We start from the raw sequence: 12,418 nt of genomic DNA, 5'->3' as shown, positions 1-12,418 counted from the left end.
AATTGAAAATTAGAAGACCTTTCTAAAAAAAGCTCCAAGCTTTTCATAGGTGTAATTTTCTTTATCTTGAGCATCCTATGAAATGGGTCAAAGGAGGTTTTACCACCATTTTAGGTGAAGAGAGCATCCTGGAGAAATGAATCAAACTGTTCAAGTCATTCAATTCCCTTCTAGAAATACAGTCTCTTGGTATTTGAGAAGGAGGGGAATTCATGCTTTCTTTTTTATACAGACCTTCAATCTCACTTATTTAAAAGATCAAATGAGGGCTTCCCTGGTGGCGCAGTGGTTGAGAGTCCACCTGCTGATGCAGGGGACACGAGTTCGTGCCCCAGACCGGGAAGATCCCACATGCCGCGGAGCAGCTGGGCCCATGAGCCATGGCCGCTGAGCCTGCGCGTCCGGAGCCTGTGCTCTGCAACAGGAGAGGCCACAACAGTGAGAGCCCCGCATACCACAAAAAATAAAATAAAAATAAAAGTTCAAATGATACCATGTGTTATAACATTGGCTCCATGCTTACCCATATTTTTTAAGTATCTTAAGCATCCCTGTAAACAGGTCAGTAGTTCCTATTCCTACATCACTATAACGTGTAAATCATTATAAAATTTTAAATTCATATATTGAAATGAAAATAGAAAAAATTATATTCACATTTATTTTCAACTTCTAATTAACGTGGCTGTGATTGAATTAATCTTAGCCTTATCCCTTTAACCTCAAATATTCCTTAACTAAACTCCTTGTACCCATTATGGGCCATGCTGTACTCTGGGCTACAAAGATGAATGAGAGCAAGTTGACCTCTTTAGGAATTTATTATCTAGTAAGGGAGAAAAAGAGATTAAAACAAAATACTGTAAAGTGCTAAAGGACACCTAGATCCAACGTGTTGTAGAGAAGTGACCAATTTAATAGTGAATATTTATACAAGTTTCAGCACTGGTACATTATAGCCTATAAAGTATTTTTTAAATTATACTTTAGACTCACAACAACTTCTAGAGAAACTCCATATGAAAAGTAAAATGAGGTTCAGAGATTTTAAATGAATAACTAATATATATGATGAGTAAGAAGCAGATACAGGGCACAGACCTTAGACTTCTGGCTTCAGAGCCTCTGCCCTTTTCTTTATTATGACATTTGAACCTAATGTTGAAGGAGGGATGCACAGGATTGAAGGGAATGATAGTAGAGAGAATGTGGGATCAAAGCTCTGTAGAATGGAGAAAGAAGAAAAACAACCTTAATTTCCTTCTCTCTGTAAAGGGGACAATAGATCCTAACAGGAGAGTAGTTATAACGATGTGGTAATTTTGGGGGGCAGTGCAGAGACCTCAGAAGGACCTCATACATGGGGGTGTTAGCTGTTGCTAAAGTGTAGGAGATATAAAGCTGGGGGTAAGTCTGGAAAGCTAGATTGTTACATAATGACTCCCTGATCAGTACTGTGACTTAATCTAACTGAATATCTTTGTTAATTCCCTGTGCCTGAAAAGCCTCTAATTTTCACATAATTCCTCTTTTGAAATGCACGGTACTTTATCTGTACTTCTCTTAGTAAATCAATCATATTCCACCTTTTATTATAGTTAAGTCTAACTTCTCACCTTACTCTAATAGTGAGGTTAACAAGAGCACTTTAATAATCTTTACCAGTCTAAACAACTAATACAATATTTAAAACTGGAAAATGCTCATTTTCATTTTTTTTGTATTAAGGTTTGTATGAAACATGAAATGTTAGACTTTCTAGACTCATATTTATAGCCCTAGTGCCAATTTGCAGTACTCAGAATATATATTTGAATGAATGAATGTGCAATACCTACTTGTTGATGGATTAGTGTGTTTGAAGTCCTGAAATTTAAATTTGACAGGAAGTACCTTATTTTGCATCCTGATGTATGATATATACTTGGAGGGTTTGGGCATAATTTACTTCAAAAACAGGTAATTTGTGTAAAGCATATTTCCAATGAATGACCCTGTATAGTTAATGTATGTATAAGCAGTTTTTTTGAGTTGGCTGAACTCATTAGGGTGCAGTCAAGAAATAGTGGAATTTCTTTCTCTCCCTCTTACCAATATCTTCAATATGATTTATTAGATTTTTCCTTGCTGCAGACACAACTTGTTTGATCCCATAGATTTTAGTGCTTCTCACCACTTAGAAGAGTCTTTGAACAGTTTCATTTTCAGGGTGTTCAGAAGTTCAGTCTAATCTAAATAAAAATTCTAATCTCACAACCAAATTAAAATTTTTTCCTGCCCTTCATATCTAAAATGAGTAGTAGTTCAATGGCTAGCATTGTAGAAGGAGGTATTTGGTCTGTATTTCACTCTCCATCTTCACTGTCTTTCTTCTTAGGGTCAGATAAAGGGGAGGAGAGATTAGAGGTTCAAAGTTACGGGCTTGTTTACTAAGCTGGTGAGTATTTCTTTCTTTTTTTTTTTTTTTTTTTTTTGCGGTACGCGGGCCTCTCACTGCTGTGGCCTCTCCTGCTGCGGAGCACAGGCTCTGGACATGCAGGCTCAGCGGCCATGGCTCACGGCCCCAGCCGCTCCGCGGCATGTGGGATCTTCCCAGACCGGGATGCGAACCCGTGTCCCCTGCATCGGCAGGCGGACTCTCAACCACTGCGCCACCAGGGAAGCCCTGGTGAGTATTTCTTGATTATAAAACACTGTCTGTCATAGAAGGTGCTCTAGCAGGTTCTTCACAACCTAGAGGAAGCCTAGAGGATGGGAGCTCCCTGTTGCAGGGGATGCAGTCTTGTTACTTCCCAGGGCTTCCCCATAGCTGCTGACTCTCTGCCCAGCTCCCCCCACCCAGGGGGAGATCTCTTGTGTGGAGTCTTTCAGGTGACTCACAACTGTTCACCTCTTTAGCCTCTCTCCTCTCTCTCATTCACCTTCCCAACCAAATGGTGAAAGCATATGTAAAAAACTCCTCTCTTCATTTCCCTCTTTCCAAATGCTTCCTTACTGACTGCCTCAATCCGCCCCTTATCACATGTCAAATTCTTTCAATAACTTTTTTACTTAGATTTCTGTTAACAGCATCATACAGACCTAAAATTTTCTGCAGGTTAGCAAGCATTAAATCTAGGTATGTGATGCCACTCTTCTCTTTTTGTATGTCTCTCCCCAGCCAAGAGATTCTCTTGCCGACCAAATTGTCTTGGTGGAAAACTTACTCCGACCAACTCCTGCTAAAGAATGCTTCTCTCCAAAAAGCCCCTTAACATCCTCTTTTATGAGGTAGCAATAGACAGTGCTTACTATACTGCCATGATATGTCTAGAACACCACTTTAAAATATGCACACATTTATACCCCATTTTCTCAGCTTTGTGGCTTAACTTAGAGACATTGAAGGATGTAATAAATGATGAACCAAGAAGTTAAAGCCATCTGTTATGATAGATTGTTGAGGACAAAAAGATTGCTTGTTTACTCTATATCTTATCGTTAGTGAATTCACTTGTACACATGTACAAAGAGAAAGGATTAATAACAGGTGAAAGAGAGATTATAGCCTTCCCTGGAATACCATGAAATATCATGGATTATGAGGTTTTGATTATGAGTATTCCAGTCTTCTCAGGGTTTGGAGCATTGATGACAGTTGACTTGAAACCAGACCATGACCTCAGAGAGGCTGACATGGATATGAATAGACACATTCCCCAGTATCATTAAGAAGTGGAACTCCTCTGTCCCCTTCCCTCTAATATTGTTAAAACACTATATTTGACATAACACTGTTATCTTGATAGAATATATACCGAGGTGGACATTTCATTCCACATGAAATCACCTTTTTTTTCAACTGGAAAAAGATGGATGGTTAGAAATACTAACTATAAAATGCCAAATTTCAAAGTTTACAAAGAAGAAGCCTGTTCAAAATGATACTACATATTTTAACTAAAAAATGTCTTAATTTTTTCCCCATGGATATTCTTAGAAAATAATATCTTTTTAAAGTATAATTTTAATGACTTCCCTTATTCTATTGTATGAAAATATTACAATTTGTTTAAGAAATCCTAAATTGTTGGACATCTACATTGTCTTTTAATTGTATATTATTATAAAAGCTGCTTTATAAACAACTTTATAAAATTTTCACAAACCATAATTCTTGGCATGAATTTTAGAAATGAAATATATAATATGTGCACATACTATAAGGGTTTTGATACATATCACCCAACTACACTTTAGAAATGAATCAATTTATAACTAATTGTAAGTGTAAGACAGTAACATTTCCTCGTACTTCTTCCATTTAATATTTTAAAATCTTCTCTAAGACATGAAAAATGGTACTGTAATCGTTTGATTTTTTTATGGTGAAGTATGGTTTTCATATGCTTACCGTTTGTATTTAAAAATAAGTTTATATACTTTGCCCATCATAATATTCATGTTTTTCTTTGTATTACTACATAAAATAGTATTGTTTGATTTCTCATAAACATTGCAGTTTTTGACATCTGATATTTGCTTTTGTTATGCTTTAATATACCAAATTTTATGTAGCAAATTCTATTAAGTTTTCACTTCATGATTCCTACCTGTGCTAAATTTCAATAGTTTATGTAAGGGGGAGGTAAATAAGGATATTTTATTACAGTACATGGAAAAGAAAGAGCAGCATGTTGAATAACATGTAAATATATTATATTTGAGAACAGAAATTCAAAGGATTAGAATTATCCTCCTCATCCCCTTCAAGCTTTCAATATCTTCTTTACTGAAATCTCATTTAGGAGAAGGCTCAGGTGTTACATTTTTTTTAAATTTAAACAATAACCTAACTGTTATGAATGGGCTTATAATTTCTCCTAGGTTAGCTATATTAAATAAATAATTTAATTATGTTTTGTTTTATTTGGAAGTCAAAGAAGAGTTATCCCCTGGATTGTTTATTTTATGCTATTAATAGAGATCATTTTCAAGGGATAAGATCATGAGATATTTTATTTTCTTCTTTATAAATTCATGAACGTTTTAATTTTTGTCTTTAAATGAGCATATATGCTCCCCTAATCAGAAAAAAATAACATCTATTAATTTTGAATTAAAAAGAAATAGGTTTGTGCTCTTAAAAACTGAGATGTGACAACAAAATTTCATTATCAAGAAAAAATGACAATGTTGTATAAAATATTTCTTCTCGGGCTTCCCTGGTGGCGCAGTGGTTGAGAGTCCGCCTGCCGATATAGCGGACACGGGTTTGTGCCCCGGTCTGGGAAGATCCCACATACCGCGGAGCAGCAGGGGCCATGAGCCATGGCCGCTGAGCCTGCACGTCCGGAGCCTGTGCTCCGCAACGGGAGAGGCCACAACAGTGAGAGGCCTGCGTACTGCAAAAAAAAAAAAAAAAAAAAAAAAAAAAAAATTTCTTCTCAAACTTAATGTGCACAGGAATCACCCAGGAAATTGCTAAAATACAGACTCTCATGAAATGTATTTGAGGTGAGCCCTGAGATTCTGTATTTCTAACAAGTTTCCAAGCGATGCTACAGATATGAAGACCACAACTTATATAACAAGCATATAGAGATAATTATTAATTTTGGCAGCAGGCAGAGTTAGATCTGTTTCTGTTGGAATTTTATTTTGTGTGAGAATTTTGTTTGGCTTTGTTTATTGCTTTTTTTCTTTTTTCTTTTTTTTTGCTCTTTAAAACTTAATTTCAACATAAGTATACTTACAGAAATACACTCATATTGGTTATTAGAGCCCAATTTAACTTATCCTACACAATTTAGACCAAAAAAAATCTACCAAACTCTATGACAATTAAATGAGATAGTGACTATAAAATCCTTAGCTGAATGCCTGGCAGTGGGATGAATCATGTAGCCTGTGATGTTAAAATTAACTTGTACTGTCAAACAACAAGAAAAAGTTTATTCTTCAACTATAATTAGGCAGAAGAGCCAAAGGACTAGTTTAAAGGAGATGATATAATCATTCACTAATTTGCCAAACATGTTTTTGAAAAAAAAAGAAAGCTAATAAAAACTTCTACAAAATTAAAGGACAAAATTAAGATATTGATACTGACACTTTTAACTTCCCTTTCTTTTAGGATTCCACTGATTTGGTGCTGAGAAGTTTTGAAAGAGTAATGTTCTTTACGTAGTAAAGTTCTGTTCTCGTTTGGAAGCCCCAAGAGTAGCAGCAATAGCAAAATATGAAGTAAAAGAAAATTTCAACTACAGTACACAGTTTTGGTGACTTTTTTTCTTGAGATGGAGTGAGGAGAAATGCAAGAACAAGCCAGAGGCCTTATGATGAGCCCCACTGATCTTGAGAGATTGTCAACAGTTTTTGAAACAGAATATATTCCCTTGTGCTTGGCAAAACTTCAAATGAGCAGCTAAATGTTGAGATGGATATCTGAACTGAACCTCTGAACTTTTAGAGGTTCACCTGTCATCCCTGAAAGTATAATCAGATTATCTCTTTCTCTCTCTGCCTTCCCTCTGGCAAAATCTCCAGGATTAATTCCTGCCATTTTCTCATCTTTCAGCGTTTTCCCTACTGTAGGCAAGGCAGCTACAGTCCAATCAAGAGCTCATTTCCACTGAGAGTTCAGGGACACATGACACCCTACCTTATATACTTAAAATCAAAATAGACTACCCATCACCAGCCTGCTAGAAATAAAACTGTCCTGCTATTCTTGCTGTGAAAATTAACATTTCTAAAGGGTTGAGATTGGCGGGCAAAGCTTCTTGGCCAGCTCTTAGCATATTATTATCTTTTCTCTGTAGAGTTGTCAGGCATCCTGTTATGATAGCACAGAACTGATTCAGACTACCTTCTGCTAATGACTCTCTGATTTTCCTTCCCTAATAAATGGGGAATAAGGTTAGGGAAAAAGAGGTTTTCAGGTTTTTGCTATTTGTGTGTGTGTGTGTGTGTGTGTGTGTGTGTGTGTTTATCAGAATCTCAAAATATGTATTAATTCAGCAATTCCATCTCTGACTAAACTGCTGAAGTCTTCATAAGCTCAAAGTCTGCTGGTTTCCTCTTAGATATTGGTCTTCATGGATAGTTTCATTGAGAAAATGCATGCAAGCCTCCTTCCTCCTTCTGGGGACACATTCTTCAGTTTCATGGAGCTGGATAGCTTGATTTTTATCTGTAGTCTTAGAAATCTTGAAACTCCTTTTTTATTTCCAAACTAGTTGTGCAGTGTTAAAAAGTAGAGGAGAGGCTATGAATTTAATACTAGCTTTTAAAATAGTTTTATAATTCAATTACCAAATAAATAACTTTTTCTATAGCCAAAAAGAATTATGCAGCAACTCTCTTTGAATGCATTGTAAAAGGGGGCCCTGGATACAGTGCCTAATATTTGAAAAATTTGCAATGCAGATATTCAGGGGCCATGCTACTTTAACTGTCTTGCAACATGCTTTGCAAACTTTTTACTAGGGCTCCTCAAGGGCAAAGCCTTTGCTCACTCTATCCCAGCACTGAGCCTAATATATATGATTCCCGACTCAAAATTCACTTTTTCCATGAAATAATTACATTGGGAGTTATGAAACCCTGAACAATGAGTATGTAGCAAAGTAGGGAGGAGAGAAACAGCCACTGAAGTTCTTGATTGAGATAGCTAAACAAGTGCTATGAAACACCAGCTTCCTCACAGTGGAGCAGCTTTAGCCGTACATGCTCTCAAACTCAAGAGTAGCCTGAGAGAGTGCACTGCTCTTCATTTCTTCATCACTTTAGCAAAAGCCTTGACTCCAACGTGATTGGTTCTTAGTAACATGGCTTGAATCACATGTTCATTCCTGACCGGGGAGAAAGTTATGTCCTGATTCCATCTGGTCTTTGAACACATGCTCTACCTTAGGGATGCTGCGTGGAGCCCTCCCCAAACCACCTGGGTTGAGAATGGAGAGAAACAGTTTCTCTCCCCACAAATTTTGAGTGTTATTACTGGAAGTGGGATGACTACATACAAAAAGTCTAGACACACACGCATGTATGCACACAGACACTCACACACACTCACACACAAATGTCCACTATGATTAGTTACTCCAGTCAGATTGATGTTTAACCTCATATTCTATCCACTCCAGTAAGACTGTGTGATATCTTAAAGAGAAGTTAGATTCTGAGAAAGAAAAACCCAGTGCTTACTAGTTTCTGTCTAAATTTGATTGGCTGATCTATCTGTCTAAAAATAGTAAGCTATGTTTGATTTTAAGAAGAATGTCACAGGTCTAAGCTACAGAATTCTATATATCTGAGTGTATTTAGCTTCACTTGTGACAGCATTCTCTCAGTTATATTAAAAATAAATAAATAAGTTACTGTTTATTATTCCCAGCACTGTACCAAGCATTTTAATCTTATTTAATCCTTAGAGAAACCCCATAAGAGAGTATATTTATTTTAGCTGTAATTTATTTCCAAAAAATACTACCTCAACTGGCACAAACAAGAAAGCCATTTATTATCTGAAGGAGTAAACTGTATAAAGGTGGAGTGTTGTCAGGTGTGTTATGAACAGGGCTCAAGGGATTTTCTTAATTTGCCTCTGGGTCAGCTTTATCTTCAAGCTTCCTGCCCTCCTGGTTGCAAGAAAACTGCCATTAACCATTGAGACAATATCCATCCATGATAACTTTCAAAGAGAAAAATCTTCCTCCCTTCCAGAATGGTGAAATAAACCTTTCCTTTTATTTTGAGTCACTTAACTCAGATTCTGTGCTCACAATTGGGTTTGAAATGTCTCCAGGAGAATGTCATGTGCTGATTAGATTAAAGCATAGCATGAGTCCCTAAATCAATTACTGGGTTAAACCAGTCCTAGAGAGGGCTGTAGAGTCACCTTTCCCTAAATCCTTTGTCCCCTTTGCCTAGGGACATGGTGAGACCTGAACAAAATCAGTAAGAAGGGCTTAAGAGCTGTGGCAACCATGTTATTTGTCGTCAGCACTAGGATACTTTTGAGAGTGACAAATGCCAAACTGGACAGAAAGCCATTATAACAAACATAAACTGAATTTATCCCATGCAAAGGAGGATACATGATTCCCCTACTTTCTGTACTGAGTTAACAATAAATATCTTCTATTACAGGGAGTATTATTATCATAGTCATCTTAGTAATTAAGACAGTTTAGAATGGTCAAGAACATGCTCGAAATTACAGTAAGTGTTGATCTGGGATTAAGACTATCACAAGTATTTCCTATTCACTTCTAGATGCCTTCGTTGACCACAGAGCAGTTTATTCACCTTCTGTTCTCAGAGCAGTAGATAAGTGGCACTTTTCGTGTGATAAGTTTCTCAAATGGATGTATTTTATTTTCATTTACTGTCTTCTATGCTAATACTGCAGTGCTAATAAGTATTGTTGCTTCTAATATTCAGTAATTTAATCCACATAGTGATCCTTTCTACTCTAGAGAAGAAATACACCTTAGTGAGAGATGAACAAAAGCAAACCAAGCAATAGATTGGTGGCATCATAAGTAGCAGCGCTGTAATACTCTACCAGCCCTCTTCAGCTTTTGGCCATATTGGCACACTGGCCCTCCATGAGTGGATCAAATATGAACTGACAAGTGTATATGCCCTGAAATGACATGCACACCAAGTGCTAATAAAGTGATTATGTTAGAAATCCAATTAGAAGTGAAACCACACTCCTTCTTTTAATTATTTGCACGGAATGGGTCAGCCAAATCTTTTCTCCTATGGGATATAAGAAATTATTATACAATCCACAGTGTAAAATTCTAGTTTAGTAACCTGTACTGCTTCCTTGGTGGATGTTAGCTAACTAGATTTTAGAGTTTACTTTCAAGTATTTACTCCCAAATTTGTGCCTGTAGAACAGCTATTTCCTACTATATACAAATAGCAAAATTCCTGTAGTTAAGAGAGATTCTAAACATCTCAGGACATTTCCAATTCTACCCTGAGCCAGGAAACTGTTATTTGAAAACACTTTAGAGCGTAACAAGTATTTCTTCAAATATTGTGGATGTGTCTCTTGGGTCAGCTCCTTTTTCCGAGCCATTGAACACACAACAAATGCAGTGGGCCCTTCCCACTATAGTACATGTGATGGATTATAAGTGATATAGGGCAAAGAAGGCACCACCCACTTGACTTCCAAATATACCCTAAAGCAGTATAAATAGGATGAAATAAATCTCTGATTATTTTCAAACCAATGGTCTGCAACCGTTAGAACTGTTGCCAATCAGTGTTACTTCTCTATCTCTGGGACCTTATCTAGAATGATGTGAAGTTTTGAGGTATTTGTGTACAGCCAGCATGACACAATTTACATGCCCATTACAGGAAGGAAGGAAGGAAGAAAGGAAGCAAAGAAAGGAGAGAGGAGGGGAGGAAGGAAAAGAAAAAAGAAAAAAACACACAGAAGAATGTATGTTGACAAGTAGAAGTCCTAGTGCTCACCACACTGTTTGGAGACACCTGGTTTATTCTATCAGCTTCTAACTTTCTCCGGACATCACTCTTGATTCTCTGCTAATCATTCTTTCCATGTTACCACTTCTTTGTAAAGCATAAATTGGATCACGACTCTTTCTTAAATTGCATTGATGCTCTGCTATTACACTTACATCCCAATGTTTAGGTCACATGGCTGACAAAGACCCTAGGCTACTTGTTTTACCTCGTCATCTCCCCCTACTCCTCCTACCTGGGCCATTTCCCCCTCATTTGCCATGCTCCACATATTTTGGTCTTCAATTTCTCCTTCAGTCATTACCATGCCCATGTCCATTACAGGTCTTTTGCATTTGGTGATTGCTTTTTTTCTTTTTTTCCTGTTTCTGTTTCCAATGCTTAATTTATAAATCTTCATGATCTTTATGCCACCCTCCTTCTCATATCCAGGTTTCAACTTAAATATTACCCTTTCAGAGACTCTGCCCTTGACCAGCTAACGCAAGGCAACCAACACCTTCAAAGTTAGTCTCCAGCGTACAACTTTATGTATCTTCTTTGCAGCACTTCTCAGTTCCTGAAATTATATTATTTATGCTAGTATGTTATTATCCCTCACCCATGAAGATGTAATTACCATCATGGTAAGAACCTGCTTACAGTTATAACCCAATTTCAGAATATTACCTGGCACAAAATAAGTTTTATGAAACACTTTTTGATTGACTATTGATTGACCATCCACTTCTCAGCCCCACTTGGCAGTTAAAGTTAGTATTTTAGACTATACCGTATCAGTTCCTTTTTTAGACATCTGCATGCTTACAGATGGGTTTTGTGACTTTGCATTCAATAGTACAGTGACTATGTCACTCTATTTAACTGGTACATGATCTGATTATGCTATACATTATTTAACCATTCTCCTGTTAATGAACATTTAGGTAGTTCCCAGTATTTTGATATTATAAAAATTTATGCTACAAATAATATTGGTCACTTACTTTGTTTCAGTCATTAGTCTAAGTATTGGGGACACACAGTAAAAAGACAAAAACATTTACTTTCATGAAGCTTACATTCCCATGAAGAGAAATATATAATAAACATCTTATAGTATGTAAGAAGGTAATAAGTGCTATGAAAACATAAAACGAGTAAAGGAAAATAAGCTTTTGATTCTCACAATTAAAAGTTTTGCTTGGGCTTCCCTGGTGGTGCAGTGGTTGAGAGTCCGCCTGCTGATGCAGGGGACACAGGTTCATGCCCTGGTCCGGGAAGATCCCGCATGCCGTGGAGCGGCTGGGCCCGTGAGCCATGGCCGCTGAGCCTGCGCGTCCAGAGCCTGTGCTCCGCAACAGGAGAGGCCACAACAGTGAGAGGCCCGCGTACCACAAAAAAAAAAAAAAAAAAAAAGGGAGATCCAATTGTTAGTTTATACAACTGTGCTCGGTTTCTCCTGTGTGACTTATGTTGTGCTCCTTAATGCATTTTCATTTTTCAGTTCAAAAGTGTTATGATAAATTGAGGCTTTTATTCTCTTCCTCTCAATGCTAAAGTGATTCCCAATTTGCCTCTTTGTGAAATTTAAGCTTCTGATCACAGATTTTAAGGTCTTTCACTAATTTGAAAATTGACAGTTCATCTCTTCCCCATGGCCACTTAATTGACATATTGTCATTTTACTGCTTTTAAAGTCACAGAAAAATAAAACACATGATTGAAGCATAAATCCAATATGAATGCCAATCTTCCTCCCTGATATATAATAAAACTCAAGCTTTCACTGCTAATACCCTCTTCCAATGAATGTACACACACACACACACACACACACACACACACATCTCTATATGTATCTATATTTTGTTTCCTCTGAGTTTATGAAATCTAGTTACTTATATTTTCATTTTATTTTTTCTCCTATTTGATTTCTGAT

This window comes from Mesoplodon bidens (assembly GCF_964165515.1).
Source record: "Mesoplodon bidens genome assembly, chromosome: 1".
Lineage (NCBI taxonomy): Eukaryota > Metazoa > Chordata > Mammalia > Artiodactyla > Ziphiidae > Mesoplodon > Mesoplodon bidens.
This window is presented reverse-complemented; position numbering follows the sequence as displayed.